Here is a 19,471-nt window from a genome sequence, read left to right as displayed (position 1 = left end):
AGAAAGTTTGAGAAACACTGATTTAGAGCAGTAGTTTTGTTTTTCTTTTTCTTTTCTTTTTTTAACAACTGTGCTTTGCAAAGTTATTGATAGTTAAGTTTTAGGCATATAATATTTCACTAATGCCACCATCAGTGTCGCCTTCCCTCTATCAATGTTCCCATATTCCTTTCTCATCCCAAGTCACAACCCATTTATGCCTGTCAATTTGACAGACACATTACAAAGTTTCAGAGGTTGCAGCTTAGATTACGTTTTCAGTTTTGTTGAATCTGTGTTTTGGCTATATGACTAAACCACTCACTCATATCACCCGTATAACTGACGCCCTGATGGCCAGTAGATTTCAACCATTTTTCCACAGGTATCAGTTCCACTGATGATGAAATTTCTGCAGAAAATTGTAAACTACTGGTCTAGACTTATAAAATTGAGGACTTTTTTTAAAATTTTTTTTTATTCCCAGCTGATTTGCCATTAAAAAAAAACACGTAGTTTAGCTTCACACCACTACATGTCTGTAATACTCATTCAACTAATTCTGCCAACTCCGTTCCCTCTAGTTATTACCATACTTCTCCAGTCTAACAATTTTCTGTTGTTTTATGTCAGTGTTTTGCTTCAGTTATTCATAATCAATGAGTAAAACTATGAGACAATCTTTTATTTCCGTGTATCATTTAGCAAAATTGCAAGTTTGCATCCTTTTTTTGAACCAAAAGGTATACACTTTCCTTTTTTTTTTTTTTTTTTTGCTTTTTGGGTCATACCCGGCCATGCACAGGGGCTAACTCCTGGCTCCGCTCTCAGAAATAACTCCTGGCGGTGCTCAAGGGACAATGTGGGATGCTGGAATCAAACCCGGGTTGGCTACATGCAAGGCAAACACCCTACCCACTGTGCTATCGCTCCAGCCCCCACACTTACCATTTTTATTTTTTGCAATCAAATAAGTTACTTTTTAAAGCGCATCTACAGTTATTCATAGTTGAGTTTTATACATCAATGTTCCACATCAATTGCACAAAGTGTCAACTTTTATTCACCAGTGTTCCCAGGTTCCCTCCCATATCCCACCCCACACTCTTTACTCTCTACCCCCAGCCTGCCTCCTTAACAGGCACCTTTCTGAATTTGGTTGTTAAAGTTTGGGTCTTTTCATTTTATTGTTGTTGACTGAGGTTTAGATATTTGGCTCTATCATTCCTTAATACCACCTTAATCTGCTGACCTGGCTCCTATTCCTTCTCATCTGTCTCTTCTCCCCCCTGCACTCCATTCTTTATTTCCTTCCTCCTCTACTCTGGGGCCAACTTTTTATTTATTTATTTTTTATTTTTTTTTAAATTTATTTATTTTTAATTAGAGAATCACCGTGAGGGTACAGTTACAGATTTATACACTTTTGTGCTTATACTTCCCTCATACAAAGTTTGGAACCCATCCCTTCACCAGTGCCCATTCTCCACCACCCGTAAACCCAGTGTCCCTCCCACCCTCCCCAATCCCATCTCCCCCCCACCCCACCCTGCCACTGTGGCAAGGCATTCCCTTCTGACTGGGGCCAACTTTTAAACATTGCATTCCCTCATCCATTTATTTTAAATTCTGCATAAAAGTGATATCATCCTGTGCTTATCTTCTTTTTCTGCCTTAATTTAACATTCTTCTACTTCTAGCCAGGTTGCATCAAATTGCATTACTTTGTCATTCCTTACAGTTGTGTAGTATTCAGTTGTGCTTCAGAAAATCAAGTACCTCACAGTCAGCTCAACTAAAGAGGTTAAGGACTTGTACAAAGAAAACTACAAAATGCTACTTCAAGAAGTGAAAGAGGACATGTGGAAACACATGGAAACACATCCCCTACTCATGGATTGGGAGAATTAACATTGTCAAAATGACAGTACTCCACAAAGCATTATATAAATTCAGCGTGATTCCTAAAAGGATACCCATGACACTTTTCAAAGAAATAGCTCAAACACTCCTGAAATTCATATGGAACAAAATACCCTAAGAATAGTTAAAGCAAACCTTGAGAGAAGAAGATGGGAGGCATCACCTTCCTGACTTCAAACCATACTACAAAGTGGTAGTAATTAAAACAGCATGGTATTGTAATGAAGACAGACCTGCAGACTAACAGAACAGAGTTGAGTATCCTGACACAGTCCCTCAAATATGTTATCATTTAATCATCACGTATTCTTCAATAAAGGAGTAAGACATATATGAATTGGTAAAGAAAATCCTCTTTAACAAGTGGATGGTGGGAAAATTGGACAGCTACATGTGAAAAAAATGAACTCAGGTTTCTATCTAACACCATGCACAAAAGTCAGATCAAAATAGATTTAAAAACCTCAATATCAGATAAGATACATAGAAGAAAATGTAGACAACCTTCCATGACATTGAAGCTTAAAACATCTCCAAAGTTGAAACACCACTGACCAAGCAAGTGGAAGCAAATATAAACAAAAGGGACTATATTAAACTAAGAATCTTCTGTATTTCAAAAGAAACTGACCAAGATACAAAGACAGCCCCTGATTCTTCACCAAGTACGCATCTAATAAAGGGCTAATATCAGACATACAAGGCTCTGGTAGAACTTTACAAGAAAAAAATAGTTTCAAGACAACAAATTCCCTAAACCTGTTCATGAAGCTACTTATATTTCTTCAAATCTGAATAGTAATCTATCTGGATAGAGTATTCTTTTTTATTTCATTAGAAATGTTTGAGAGAGGTGTTCAGATAATTGAGTTTTTGTATTATATCCTTCTATATTCTTCTGGCTGTGGAGTCAGATTTGATCTGTACTTCTGATGAGCGTTTCTTTGTATATGTTCCTTTTTTGATCTTTCTGCATTCAGTATTTTGTCTTTGGATTTTGTCATTTTGAGTATCATGTGTCTTGGAGTTTTCCTATTTGTTTTATTTTTACTGGGACCCTTTGGGCATCTTGGATCTCGTCGCTTGTAATCCTCAATGCTGGGATCAAACCCAGATGACAGAGATAGAACCCGGATTGGCCACCTGCAAGACAAGCACGCTCTGCCTGCGGTATTACCTTTTCAGCCCCGGGTTCTTTTTCATTTTTTTTTTTAATCTTGTTTCTCTCTTCCGTTGAGTCACTGTTGTGGTTTCATCTTCAATTTCTCATACTAGATCTTGCTGACACAATCCACAGAGAAGCGGCAGGCATTCTGGTGAGCAACTCGGCCAGGACAATGCTCCGGACCCGAATCGGGGCCAGCAACACCGGGGGGCCGGAAGGAGGAGGTGCCGCCAGCACACCTTCTCCAGATGGAACCCTGGCGACACTGAGCAGCAACTAACACGGCTCCAGGATTCAGGACTGGGACACAACCGAGCCGCGCGATTGCTAACGCGGCCGCGCGACCTTTTCTAAAACCTGAAAACATACAATCTTTGAATGGAAAACTAATTATCAAATGCCTCCTTATTAGGGTTATCTTGTTTGGGGATATAACTCCCACAACAATAGTGAGTTTTGTGTTGAAATATGGAACGTAATCAAGGTGAAGAGAAAATAAAGTGAAATTCATCAGTTATACAGTTGGGGTGGGGGGCGGGGGGTATACCGGGGATTTTGGTGGTGGAATATGGGCACTGGTGAAGGGATGGTGTTTGAATACGGTATAACTGAGACATAAACCTGAGAACTCTGTAACTTTCCACATGGTGATAAAATTTTTAAAAAAATTAAAATTAAAATAAATAAATAAATAAAATAAAAATTAGAGGGAAAAAAATATCTCATACTATTCTACAAGCTTTCATTTATCTGTTCTACTTTTCATGTTAGATGGAGTTTCATTCAGTATTTTCTTCATATCCATTATCTCATTTGGAATTTAATTTGTTCAGTCTCTTTGGTGACAAACTCCTGTGCTCTTGTGGCTCTTTTTTGACTCCTTGAAATGGCTTCTGTGTTTAGTTGAGATCCCTAACTTCATTACATTTCATGTTGATGGATTTCCTATATTTTTTTCTCTTCCAATTATATGCCTTTTATGTCTGCACGCTGGAGATTTATTACGCTTTCCTGTAAGGAATTTCATTGTCTTTAAAAAAAAAATAAAAGTTGTCTTGCAAAATTATTTTGCTTGCTCATCTGAGTCAGTCCCCCTACCCCCCCCCCCCACTCTGCTCCCTTGTTTCAGGTGGCCCTATAGCTTTAATTTGAGAATTATCCTTTGTTTCCATGACAAGGAAAAGATGGGGGAGGCACTAAGGAGATGGAAAAAATCAGTTGCAGTATTGCTAATGGCATGGGAGATGGAAACTGCCAGACTGAGAGGTTAATAATATCCCACCTCCTATGTGACCATCCTGACTCCTGTTTGTACCCAATGTCTGTTATAAGTCCTCCACCTCTGGACAGTGGCTCTTTTGCTGGGTTACTATTCCCTGAAAGAGAGGCCCGGGGTGGGGGTGGGGTGGTGTTTGGGGAGAGGGAGTGGTATGGAGTAGGACTCAGCCAACCCAGAAAGTTTTCTTTCTTTTGTCCCAGGGCTGTTTTTACCAGCAGCATAGTCTTTTACCTCTGTCAGGAAGGTGAACTCTTAAATCCTGACAGTCCTTCTCCAGCAGGATTTGCTATTGGCAATTGATGTGCACTGCACCATACTGACAGTCTTCATCAATATATTCTACCATGTAGTTTTCTGTGACCACGGGGACCCTGGAAACGAGGCAACAGTCTGTTAGTCTAGGGCAACAAATGCACTATGGCCAAAACAGCCACCCACACAGGCCATAAACTCGTAGTCAAATAAAAAAAAATGTATTAGGAAAGGCAGTGGTGAAATAGAGGCTGAGGGAGAAAACCTGCGTGCACTAAGGAGCTGGTGGTGGAGGGCAGGGTATTGTTATGACTAGGAAGAAGCTACTGGAGCACTGTCCTTGGTGCTCTAAGGCAGAGGAAAGATTGAAGTATTGTTAGTACTCAAAGATGTCTCTTTCCGAGGTCTCAAGCCATTGGCCACTGACAAATCAAGGCCGATTAATCTATATTATTCTTAGAAGTGCCAGGTTCCCCTGGCAATAGTCCAGTTTGCAGAGGAGTCAAACCCAGGGAACTCCTCTCAGGCCCAGTGACCTCTAGTGAGTTATCAAGTGATTGTGCCAGAGAGAACTCCGATATCATACTTCCCGTTGCTTTCTGTCACATTACCTTCAGATACTTAGATGCTTGTCTCAGGCAAATCAGACTGTGAGTTGAGGAGAGTTTTTATCATGATAGTTGATTTCTGGTTGTATTTTTGTGGAGAGCTTTGCTTGCCAGTATCTGTTCTGCTTGGAGATCTAAGAATTCTGAACAGACATCTCTTATTTTGTTGTTTTTTGGGTTACATGTGGCAGTTCTAGGGGTTCGCTCCTGGAAGTTCTTGGGAGACCATGTGGTGACAAGGATTGAACCTGGCCTGCAGAACCAAAAATTTCTTGATTCCATAAAATGTCAGAGCTTAAAGCATACTTGTTTTATCTCTTCATTATACACACATAGCTAGCTTAGAGTCATATTGCTAGTAGTGACTAAGCTAGTGTTATATCCTGATAGTTCTAATATTCAGATTTATGCTACCACCAAAGTCATACTGGATGACTCCTAGGAGGACCACACCCATCATTGCTTAGGGGCGCTGGGGTCACTGCCAGTAATTTGGCATGATGATGTGGTCCTGACTATTTGGTGTTCAGACCCAGAAGTGTTGGAGTGAGGGACAGACTCCTGGACTAAACTGGGCAATGCTTGGGAGGACGTTCACTCTGGAAAATCAACTTAGTACTCCCACACAACCAACAAATGCTCTAACACTTAAGCCATAACTGCAGCCTCTGATGTACCATTAGTGTCTCAAACATTGGGTCATAATGCAATAGCTACTATAGAGTGAGAAAGTAGTAGGATTCTGTGTCGCACACTGCAGCCACTGTGCAGTGACTGTCTTCTGAGCACCCCTGAGAATTACCCCCAAGCACGGCATAAACAAAAAATATTCTTCAAAGTAAATTGAATCAAAAGGTAATCTACTGTTTTTTTTCAGACTAGGAATGCAATATTGAGGATATAAAAATGTACAGTAATAGTAGGTTGAGGTGTGAAAAGTTTGATTTTCTTGTGTCTTAGTTTCCTTGGAATTGTTCCGTTGTGTCTATTCCTCTCAGATTATTGATAGTGCCTTCTTTTAGCCTCAACAAAGTCCTAGTGATGATAAATTTTTATTTTTAAACGGATTTACATTTGTTAAAAAAAAACAGAACCCAAACAATTCTGAATTCATAAAATGTTGCTGGATGCTCCACTTTATCACTAAGCCTCACAGGATTTTAGGACTGATATAACTTAGCACTCACTGCCCTATAGCCAGATGAAAACAAATGAAAAACAACAATTTACTGTAAAAATAATTTATTGTAAAAATAAATTATTTTTCTGATTTTCCTGAATGGGAGGTTTTCAGAACAAATGGGTTCTTCCCAAGAGACCATATAGAATTTGCATTTGGAACAAGTACCCCAGGTGTTCTAAAGTGTACTAAACTTTGAAAACCTTTGCTGTAGTAGAGAATCTAGGCTTTCTAGGGAAGATACAGGTTTGAATTTTTGAATGTCATCTCTGACATATTATATAATCATGAACACATTACTTAATTTCTCAAACAAATCCTCTTATACAAAATGGGGAAAAGACTACCTGTCCAATAGAACTGCTATAGTTAAATGTAGTAGTCGTCGTCTTAAATGCTGTAGTAGTCATTGTAGAAAACCTCCCACTTGACAATTATCCTGTTAGAATTTACTCCATGATCATAAAGTTCTTCAAGGATTTTTATCTTTAAAGCCCTCATTGTAATGAAGAGAACAGAGACTACAGCCATTTCAGAGTCATGTAGTCTCAGAATTTTGAACAGTAATTTTACTCCATAAAATATTACACTCCCATAACATTTGACCAGTCCACTGATACTATGTAAACTTTATCACTGTCACTGTCACTGTCACCTCAATACTTATCAACTTGGTCAAGCGGGCACCAGTTACGTCTCTCATTGTGAGACTTATTGTTACTGTGTTTGGCATATCGAATACCATGGGTAGCTTGCCAGGCTCTGCCGTACAGGCACAATATTCTCGGTAGTTTGCCGGGCTCTCAGAGAGGATCGGAGGAATCGGAATCGAACACAGGTCGGCCACGTGAAAGGTGAATACCCTACCACTGTGCTATAGCTCCAGCACAAGCTTTATAATTATTAATATTGCCTAGCAAAGTTGAATAAATGACAATACTTAAGGTGAATGAAAGTTTGGAGATCTGAAGAAGGAAAAATGTCATCTCCATTTGGGAAGATAAGACTACTGAAGAAATGATTTACTGCCCCCCCCACAAATGATTTACACAAGGTCAAACAATTATTTAATAGCAAAGAACATACTTATAATTTCTATTAGAAACATCAAAATCTATGTTATTTCACCATAAAAATTTCCTATAAAAATTAACAAAAACTACTTAATCAGTAAGGGGTATTTTTTGGGGGAAGGAATAAATTATTAGTAAAATAAATCTTAGTCTTATAGGAGACATTCTAAGAATAAAGACAAAAATTGCTATTCTTCAGGCTTGAATATATTTGATCAGTACTTTAAAAATAAGGATGTTATAACTTTTCCTCTTTTTTTTTTGCTTTGGAGCTACATTCAATTGGCATTTAGTGTGTTCTGGCTCTGTGCTCAGGAAACATTCCTGGTGATGCTTAGGGGACCATATATGATGCTGAGGATTGAAGCCAGAATAGCACATGACAAGGTAATCACCTTACCTGCTGTGCTATCTCTTCAGCTCACAACTTTTCTATTTCAAACAACATTTTGCTATTAATTTAGAACAATTTTCTAGAGTTGTATCATTTTCTTAAGTCAGGAAATTTTATAACTAATATCAGCATTTCAGTATCTTAATCACATAGTTCTGCAGTGTGAAGATTCTTGTCAATGTGCTATCTCAGCTCAGAAAGAAAAAGAAAAAGCTGTAGTAAAGGAAATTAGTACTGTGGGCCTTTGGCCTCTTGAATTCCTGTTTTATGACAAAAGGAAAGTCTTTATAAGCTGCAATTACAAACTTTGTATTCTTTTAGTCAAAGAAACTTTTTATTCTACAGACTTATGACAAAGCAATTTTCTCAGCAACTAAAGATGAAATATTTTGTCTACAATTTCAACTAAAAGTGGATTTTAAAATAAGTTATGAACTTATTTACAGTGTTATAATCATTGCAAAATTAAGTTTAAAGCCAACTTATTATATATATATATATTTAATAGTCAGAACCCTCACTGTCCTCTGACTTTGAAGTATGGCAACAGCTCAGAATATTATACCTGACCAGAATTTCTTTAATGTTTATTGAATGTTATATGAAAGTCATGTTTTACTTGTGATCTATCAAGAAACATAGAACAAAGTCCTTGTCCTTCAGTGGAAAGCTAAGACACATAGAACAAAGAAAAGCATAGAACAAATTCCTGTCTTTGATGGAAAGCAGGGATCACAATGTCTCAAAGATAACTAGTATTATAATGCTACACATATTTAAAGCCAAATGAATTACACAGACAAGCAGTTTTATAAGTTTGGTCATAACAATCTAGGGAAATCAAAGCTTCTCAATAAAATTTGAGAAACATAACTCAATCTTGTTGATTCTCAGTCACATCAAGATTCTACCTGATGTGCACTCCACATGAAACATTTCCTTAAGTAGCATATTTCTCTCTCTCTCTCAGTTATCTGTGCAAATATTATTTCATTGTATTTTCTTCAGCTACTATATGAAAATAGACCTTTTTCACACCACAAATATAATTTTACCCCTTGTTATCTAAAGTTTAGTTTTATTTTAGCCTTTATTGTCTTTTCTTATAAAATAAAATTCATGAGAGCAGGACTTTAATCTTTTTACTTTCAATTTTCTAATACTTTCCTAAAACATCTGGCAGAACATAGACATTTAATATGTTCAATAAATACTTGTTGAGAAAGTGGACTTTGTGAACCAAGTGGAACATAAATCAGAGAACAGCATCATTTTAAGCAAAGAAAATGGTTTGAAAAATAAGTATGTCTTGGGGGTTATTCCCAATCATGATCTATAAATGAATTTATGAATTTCTACTTAGTATGAAAATTTCAGAACATATGAAAGTTTTTTAAACCTTTTTATTGTAGTTCCTTACAAAGCTGTTCATGATTGGATTTCAGTCATACAATATTCCAACACCCATCCCTCTACCAGTGTCCCCAGGTTACCTACCATCATCCCCCAACCAAGTGCTTTTCTTCTCTCCCTCCCTCTCTCCCTCCCTCCCTCCTTCCCTCTCTCTCTCTGTCTCTCTCTCTGTCTCTCTGTCTCCTGTCTCTCTGTCTCTGTCTCTGTCTCTGTCTCTGTCTCTGTCTCTCTCTCTCTCTCTCTCTCTCTCTCTCTCTCTCTCACGCACACACACACACACACCCTTCTTCCCTCTCCGCCAATCCCTCTCTCCCCCTCCCCTCCCTCTAGGGGGCATTATGGTTTGCAACATTGATACTGAAAGGTTATCAAGAATATATATCTATTACCTACTTTTAACCATCAGATCTTGTCCAGTGTTATCATCCCCAGCTGTTACTGCCATAACGGTCTCTTCTCTATCATACCTACCTTAAGCCCACACACACCTATGGATAGTTTCAACCATTGACTAGTCCTTCTAACCCTTGTTTTCCCTGTCCATGGATATTAGTCTTCTACAATATATTTTTATATGCCACAAATGAATGCAGTCATTCTGTATCTGTCCCTTTCATTCTGACTCATTTCACTCAGCATGATACTTTCCATGTCCATCCATTTATATCTGAAATTTTATCACAGAGCAGTGCAAAGGTTGGGACCTTGCTACTCTTATAATAATTCCTGGTCATCTTGAGCAAGTGAGCATTTTCTTAGGTTTTCTGATTATCCTTGAGTATATAGAATAAAACTTGTAAAAGAAAACTTGATTGGAGCCCCAAGAAAAAATTTTTCAAGCCATAAGATGAAAGTATTGATTGAAATTTCAAAACCATTTTAATATTTTATATATTTTATTAACTATTATAAATTTTACTAAATATAAAGTTATTAAACATTAATATTTTATTAAATATTATGGTCTAATATTTCACAATTTCTATGAATAAAAAAGACTAAAGTTTTATGACAAAGTTTGAACATGAATGAAGGCAAGCTACAGTTTTTAGGGTTTGATTAAAACATTATTTTCAAACTTGTAATTTTGACCATTCATTCAGGTTCTCCTCAACTACTCTTTGACAAAGTAAGTATCTGCCAACATTTTATTCCCTCGAGATTTTATGAACTTACTCTCTCAGAATAACAAACAAACAATGAATTATAAATTTGAGTGCCATTGGTTTATTACCACCCAGTCTATTCCTCAAGATCATCCCTGGTCTAGTCAACTTGGGTTAGCATGAGTGCATTTCTTTGAGAGAGGAGGATAACAGGATCATCTCAGTGTTCTTTATAGTAAAGTTCATTAAATGTATACTTATTGCTAATAAAGGCAGCAGTCAAGATATTATCTCACAGTGAATCAATAAAAATAAATAAAGGGGGAAGTTATCACAGTGAAATTTTTCACAAAGTATTACAGCTTTGACAGAATTTTACCAAATTATATTTTGAAAAGTACTTATTTAATAGCACTTTTTTTTCCCACTGAGAAAGTATGTGTTCTAGGCATATGACTCAAGTAGGAGGGCACATGCATTGGATGTAAGGTCCTGATCTGGGTTTGGGTTTGATCCCCAGCACTGTCACCTCTAGCACCCCTATGTGTAGGCCCTCATAGTAACCCCCAAAAAATGCATCAGCAGCAATAACAAAAAGAAAATGACGTTTGCTGATAACATATTTCACACTACATAAATAATAGTATCAACCACCACGGTTCCCTCTAGAATATTTCCCACTCATATATTACTGTATCACTGTATCACTGTCATCCCATTGTTCATTGATTTACTCAAGCGGGCACCAGTAACATCTCTATTCCTCTCAGCCCTGAGATTTTAGCAGCCTCTCCTTACTCGTCTTTCCCATTGATTGGAGGCTCTTTCAGGGTCAGAGGAATGAGACCTATCGTTTAATGTTTTGGGCATATTGAATACACCACAGGTAGCTTGCCAGACTCTGCCCTCGTAGGCGGGATACTCTCAGTAGCTTGATGGGCTCTCTGAGAGGTATGTATATACTGTCATCCCATTGATCAGCGATTTGCTGGAGCGGGCCCAGTAACATCTCCATTCATCCTAGTCCTGAGATTTTAGCAGCCTCTCTTTACTCGTCCTTCCCAATGGTGCTGCATTAAAGGCTCTTCAGGGTCAGGGAAATGAGACCCATTATTGTTACTGTATCTGGCATATAAATATGCCATAGGGAGCTTGCCAGGCTCTTACATGCTGGCAGTAAACTTTCAGTAGCTTGCCAGGTTCTCCAAGAGGGAGAACTAGGCTATCAGATATCCAGGAGCTTGGTTTTGTAGTCTCTGGATGTTGGCTGTTGATGGGATTATACAGCAATGCGGGCAGGTTCTGGGTGTGACTGCCTAGCTACTGGAAAATGGGGAATCTGGGTGGAAGAGGCCCATTCCCAATCTGAGCATCCTTGGAGATCTTGGCCCTGGTTCTCGCACACCTGGGTTCCTCTGCAGGTTCTTTCATGCATGAGGCTTGTTCAAACATGTGGAGAGTGGCCTTGAGCATGGCTGTGGCTGGGTTCCGGAGGTGTTCAAGTGCCACTCATATATAATAGTCTTAAATTTATATTTAGTGCAAAAATCTGGTGAACATAAAGATCATTCAATTCCTTGCTCTAATAATTTCTGAATCTCAATTTTATTAGTCCTGATTTATATACAAATTATTTCTGGGATACAATTGTAACATCAGTAACATTTTTCAAAATATTAGTCGGGGCTGGAGAGAGGACATGATTTGGGGCACAGACCTGACTTTGATTCCTGTAACTAAATGGTCTTTGAGCATCACCAGGTATAGCCTTAGAAGCCCCCAAGCATCACTGAGTATGGCTCTGCAGCTTCTAATGCACCAGTATTGTGGTCACAGTGGTTGGTCCTCAGCATTAAGGACAAGAAGCACTGAATACCCAAGACTTGGCATTGAACTACTGACCTAATTGGCCAACTATCACTAAGAGGGGACCATGTCCCCAGAGCACTACCTGGGAAGTCCCCCCAGATTTGTCTTTTGTCATAGTAAGAAAAAAACTTTGTATTTTATAAACACAGGGATGAAACCAGAACATCCAGTATTAGTTTCACCCTCTCATTTCTTCTCAGATTTTTTCAGGAAGGAGTTACTGGCAAGAACTTGATTTCCCACTTACATAAGTATATTCAATCTAATGACATATAATAATGGGCTTTAGTTTTTGAGCAGTTTCTTATCTCATTTTATTATCTTCCTTTATGATATCTTGGATTTCTATGGTATCTAAAGTATTTATGCTATCCAGGGTTTCTTTTTCCATCTGGAATTTATTTAAAATGAATAAGCAAGGTTTGGATTTTTCTTTTTTGTTTACTGTTGGATATCATTGGTTTGTCCTGGTCCCCTTGTCACAAGGAGCTTAGGTTTATCAGTCACGCCCATCAAAGTGCTCCCGAGTCACTCCCATTCCTTTGTTTATCTGTAACCACTTCTACCAGTTTATCTGCTTTTCCCTTAATCTGACTCTGCTAATTTGTAAGGTCAGAACTTCCTAGGACACTGAATATTATAACATTGCCTTTCTCTCCTCTTTATGCCTTTTGAATAATTTACTTTAAAGCTATGTCTTTTTTGTATAGACACAAGAAGACAATATTATGTTTTTGTAACTTGGGACTTAATTGGCCTTGAATATTATTCCCTCCCGGGCATCTGCTTTCTCCACTTAAGCCTCAGTTGCCCTCAGTTCCTAGCACCCCAAAGTAGGGTCCCCGACGTAGGACAGGAAGGATCCAGGGCAAGCGGTGAGTTATGTGCTACCCTGGCATCGAGATGTGCCTGGTCAAAGTGCCTAATTCTTAACTATAAGTTAAGAGCTTGATCATAGACAAATGGTGTCATGATCCAAAAGTAATGATGAGACTAGGACCCTCCTAGGGATAGGAAAGACTGTTCTGGCCTGAGCACTGTAGTCTGAGATTGAGATGGCCCCAGGAGAGCAATTCTATAAGCTTTAATGCATCTCTTATTGTGTCCATACAAAATGATTAATATTATGAATTCTTATATGTTTGCTGGCTGAGGAGAAGAAAAACACATTCGTGGGACTCCGCCCTTGGGTGGATCCTCCTGCTGAAAGAGAATTAAGTCCTAGGAGAAGCATCCCCTGAGGGAAAAGAACCTTACCCTGTTGCTGACCACACCTATGTGTATGCCCCAACCCCCTCATGCGGTGGAGATTTAACTAGGCTGTAAGAGTGGGTTGGGGGCCAGATCCACAGATGGAGAGAGAGACCGAGAGCCGGGAGAGAGGCAGAGAGAGAGAGAATGAAGGAGGATGGGTGAGAAAGAAGCAGGAGGAGAATCAGAGGAGAATGGAGATGAGATTGGAATAAACTGCGAGTGAGACCAACCATCATGGCTCCGTTCCTTCCTTCGCCTGCCACATCATCGCCATCAACCTCCCCGGGGTGGGAAAGCGGCCGGAGACTACCGAACTCGGGTGGCGGGAGAGACAGCGCTGCTGCCCTAGGCCCTGTGCCTGGCTCGATGCGGTGAGGCGTCCATTCCCTCGCCCTCACTTTTTCTTTTTCTTTTTAGTTTTACACAGTTTACTTAATTTTGTTTATATGTTCATTTCAGCGTTTTCTTTGCTATGTTTTAGTTCAGAAGAAATAAATTGACTTCTGTCACAGCTACTTAAATCCCAAGATTTTTTTATATATTAAATATTTTAACAAAATATAAATGAATCAATTTTTATCTATAGTTATTTAAAATTTAAATATGATGCAGAATCCCCTGCCCCTGCGTCAGGCTTTCTTCACAAGGGCCCCCTGGAGGGGGGCGGGTTGAGTTTCCCTCACAAGCAGAGCCCTGGCAGCCGAAAACCTCCACAGCCATGCTCAAGGCCATCTCCACATGAGCCTGAAGGAACTGGCAGAGGAACCCAAATAGGCGGGACCAGGGGCTGAGATCTCCAAGCTTGCTCTGATCGGGACTTGGGCCTCCTCCATCCAGACCCCTCATTTTCCAGTAGCTTAGCAGTCACACACAGAAACTGCCCCTGGCGCCATGTAATCTCATCGACAGCCAAGATCCAGAGACTATATAAAACAAAATTCCCAGAAACATGAGGCCTCAAAGCGGCTGCGTGACCTCTTATAGTCTAGCCCTTTGATGTGCCTAAAGCAACACACATTTGTTTGGTTTTAACATACTTGCTTGTATTCTCTGATACACATTTTCCATCCCTCTAGGAGAGCCTGGCAAGCTACCAAGAGTATCCCTCTGCCCACACAGAAGTGCCTGGCAAGCTCTCCGTGGTGTATTTGATATGCTAAATACAGTAACAATAACAGTTCTCATTCCCCTGACCCTGAAAGAGCCTCCAATCATAGGGAAAGATGAGTAAGGAGAGGCTGCTAAAATGTGGGATGAATGGAGACGTTACTGGTGCCTGCTGGAGCAAATTGATGAACAACAGGATGATGGTAATACAGCGATTTAAAATTTTATAATTTTATAAATCATGTAGAAAGTGATTCAGAGCTATAAGACAATCAGAACTTAAAGTACCAATGTTCCATAGACTAAAGATTCACACAGAAGCAATTGATATCCAAACATTTATTTATTTTTTATTTTAAATGTATTTTTAATTTTCATATTAACGAAATAATCTTAGAATTTTATTCTGCAATATTTTTCCTCAACATTGTATTCTATAAACTTATCCATGCCACTGTTCTATAGTTTATTTATTTTTTAAAAATTTATTATTTTTATTAGTGAACCACCGTGAGGGTACAGTTACAGATTTGCATATTTTTGTGCTTATGTTTCAGTCATATAATGTACCCATCCCTCATCCAGTGCCCATTCTCCACCACCAAAAAAAATAAGAATACATCTCTCATATCATCCATCAGTTAGACCTATTAGCTTCTACCCTCCAAAATCAAAAGCTTTGTTTTAAAAAGATATATGCATGGCTCTGTTCATTGCAGCACTTAGTACAACAGCTAAAAACAATAGAAAGTGCCCAATGACAGATGAATGGATAAAGAATCTGTGAAAGGGGTTGAAGGATAGATAGTACAGCAGGTCAGGCACTTGCCTAACTATAAGGTCTCCTTAGCACTGCCAGGAGTAATGCCTAAGCATTGCAAGGTTTGGCCTAAAAACAGCAACAACAACAATTTGTGGCATAGATACATAATGAAATATTGTTGGAAAATACTAAGTGTTTTAAGGCTTCATCAGTGAATTGATCCTTTCCCTGCTCCCCACCCAGAGAAATTTACAGTGCTCTTCCAGGCACCCCTAATCCCCCGAGTTTATCTTTAACCTTTCCTTTGTGTTAGTCACAATCCCCCAAGTCAGGACTGGTTACTTATAAGCCAAAACTTCTAATAACTGTGGACTTTGTATTTGAAGTGAAATGCTTGCTTTTCTATTTCCCCTATAGCTTTTCCATATTTCACTATAGAGCAATATTCTTTGATTAAACACAAAAAGACCATTAATGCAGTGCTCCTAATATTTGGGAATTGATTGACTCTAAAATATAGGTATATAGAAATATAGATATAAAATATAGATGTATAAAAGATAGATAGATAGATAGATAGATAGATAGATAGATAGATAGATAGATAGATAGATAGATAGAGCTGGGCATCTCTCATAATTACTTGACTCAGGCTTTGGTTGCCATAGTTCCTAATACCCCACAAAGGGATGTCCTGCTGTGGAACTGGGATAGAGCCAGGCGAGCAGTGAAGCTATGCAGATATCAAAATGGGACAGGCTAGAATGCATAAAAGCAAGATCTTGACGCAAGATGCTATGACTTAAGAGACAGGATCCCCATAGAGATGGATAAACTGAACTGGCTGAGGACTTAGTCTGGGATTTATGGTAAAAGCCTTGCTTGCCCTTAGAGCCCAGAGAACTAAGTTTTGGAATCTATATCTCTTACTTGCAGTTATTAATAACTGCAAGTATTAATAAGAAGTAAACCTAATTGTTTAATATGTAAAACTAAGGGGAAAGAGAAATCACTATAGATGGTCCTGGTAGACATTGTGTCTGAGAGTTAATCCCCCCAAGAGAATTGCTTCTGCTGAAACACTTAACGTCTGTAAAGGATCAGTCATGCCTACATGCAGTCCTATAACTTAAACTCCTTCAGTTGCTCTATAAGTATGCTAACAACTCGAATTAAATGCACCATTTTGACCATCAGTCCGTGGTCTCCCTTCTCTTTGTTCATCTGATGAAGAGGCCAGGGAGGCTGTTCTTGACTACTGAAGGCATGAATATGTGTCACCCCCCACCCCGCCACACACACACACACACACGCACACACACACACACACACGCACACACACACACACACACACACACACTTTTTGAACTCACAGACTACCATGCCTTATAAGAAAATATGAAATCATGTTGTTCACTGCAACTTGGAAGAGGGAGAAAGACAAATGCTTTCATTTATATGTGGTATGCAAGAGATGGGAGTTGGGAATAGGCAGTATTGAATAATGGCAAACCCTAGGTCTTGGATTACAAAGCCCAGATTATGACACAGTAGAGGGAAAGGTCACAGTGAATAAAAATTCAAGCTATAAGTAAGGTAGGGACAGTGGTGATGGACCTTGGGCATTTTTGTGTTGGTGGGGTATGGTAATTTTATATATCAGTAGTAGCACCAACACACTGTTGTCCCATTGTTCATCAATTTGTTCGAGTGGGCACTAGTAACATCTACATTGTGAGACTTGTTATATTTGTTTTTGGCATATCGAATATGCCACGGGTAGCTTGCGAGGCTCTGCTGTGCAGGTGGGATACTCTCGGTAGCTTGCCAGGTTTTCCTAGAAGGATGGAGGAATCGAACCTGGGTCGGCCGCATGCAAGACAAATGCCCTACTTGCTGTGCCATCACTCCAGCCCTGTAACAAAAGACACCAACTAATTCAGGATGCAGAAGCCCACGGTCAGGATCAAAAGCAGCATAAATGTTAATACAGTTGCAACCATGTTACCTAAATTACATAAAAATACAACTTAAATTTAAGATTCATAAGGAAAAAAGGGACATAACCAGTTTGGAAAGCAGATTTAACAAATTTGTGAACATTAAAAATAGACCAATTCTGGGGCCAGATAGTATAGTGGGTAGGGCATTTACCTTGCAAGTGGTCAACCCAGGTTTGATCCCGGGCATGCCATATGTACTGCCAGGAGCAATTCCTGAATGCAGAGCTAGGATTAACCTCTGAGCATCGCTTGGTGTGGCCTCAAAACAAAACAATAAAAAATAGGCCAATTCTACAACTTATAAAGTTTATCCTAATAATAGAAATATGTACATATGTGCAAAAAATTCATGCACATAAATATTCACCTGTTGTCCCATTGTTCATCGATTTGCTCGAGCAGGTACCAGTAAATATTCATAGCAGTATTATTCACAACATCTCTGAATTGGTAGTAACAAGAAAATGGGAGAATGGATAAATTGTATTTTCTTTAAATAGAAAATTTAAAGCATTGAGAAAGACAAAGGACAAATGACCTTCATGGGTCAATCACACAGGGCATAATTTTGAATGAATACTGATAAAAAATTGTGTATAGATTTTATGATTCTATTTAGAAAGCTCAAAAATATATCCGACGCAAAAGGCAAGTTGAGGAATGAACATGAGGAAGTGGATTTTATAACATTCTGTGTATATTGATATACTGACCTCTACATTTAATGTTTTTTATACTTTTCAATACTTAAATCATATTTTAATAAAATCAAGGAAGGAAATGCACTGTAATAATGACAAAATGATACAATACATAAAAGCACAAAAGAAAATAGAACCGGCTGTAATTAACCCAACAACTAATATTCACATATTTGCTTAAGACTAGAGAGATAGTACAGCAAGGCAAGGCCTTGAATGCAGCCGACCCAGGACCAAATCTCCACCAGAGGTGATCCCTAAGAACAGAGTCAGAGGTATGCCCTAAGCACAGCTGGGTATGTCTCCAAAATATTAAAACAAAATAAAATTTCTTCCGTGTAGTCTTTCATGCTTAAAAATATTGCTAGAAAAAAGAAGAATTGTATACTTTCTTGCATGCAACCAACCCTGGTTCAATTCCCTGGTACCACATATGGCCCCCATACATCAGCAGGCGAGATCCTTTAGCACAGTGCAGTGCCAGGAGTAAGCCCAGAGCACCACCAGTTGTGACCCCAACACCCACTCCCAAAATATTAATAGGTAGTAATTTGGGGGGTTTGATATTACACACCTGGTAATTCTCAGTAAGTTATGCAGTACCAGGAATCAAATCCTGGCTCTAGGGTGCAAAGCTACAACCCTTTGACTATTCCCTAATCCCAAAATCTTTATTTTGATCTTCATATACCGTAGAGTATGCCTCAGAGAAGTAAGGAAATTTGTTGATCACTCACTCTGATGATGCCTACCAATCTGCAACTTGCCCTTTCTAAAAATATATATTTCCTTATTTTTTTCTTATATGAATGACTTTCCGTGACAATGAAGACAAGATGTTTCTCTAGGACATAAGACTAACATCTTCCAACCCTCCAGTTCTGTTGGTAAAAGTGGTTCATTCTTGATCCACTACTGTGTCTCTGATTGATTGGCCCATTAGTAGTAGTGGAATTGCACTTGTGCAATTACAGATCTTTGAAAGTGTGATATTATTTGCTAACAAATCTGCTCAGTTCTAAGATTTTGTTCTATGGGAAACTTTTTCAATTACTGGCTCAATTTAAATATATTCAAATCACATATTTCTTCCTGAGTTAGTTTTGTAATACTGTTTGATACTAAGAATTGTTCATTTCTTCTAGATTGTCCAATTTGTTAACATAGGCATTCATAATAGTATCCATTGTTTCTCTTTTTCTTAGTGAGCCTAACTAAAATCCGTGCATGGAAAAATAATACATTATTCTAATAAAAAAGGCACACAAAGATGAAAATTTTGTACAGAAAAATAGTATTAAAATGACTATATTATCTTAAGTAATATACAGACTCAATGTAACCCCTATCAAAATCTCAGTGGCACTATTCACAGAAATAGAAACTAAGAAATCAGAAAATT

The sequence above is a fragment of the Sorex araneus genome, chromosome 2 (genome assembly GCF_027595985.1).
Source record: "Sorex araneus isolate mSorAra2 chromosome 2, mSorAra2.pri, whole genome shotgun sequence".
Taxonomy (NCBI): domain Eukaryota; kingdom Metazoa; phylum Chordata; class Mammalia; order Eulipotyphla; family Soricidae; genus Sorex; species Sorex araneus.
This window is presented reverse-complemented; position numbering follows the sequence as displayed.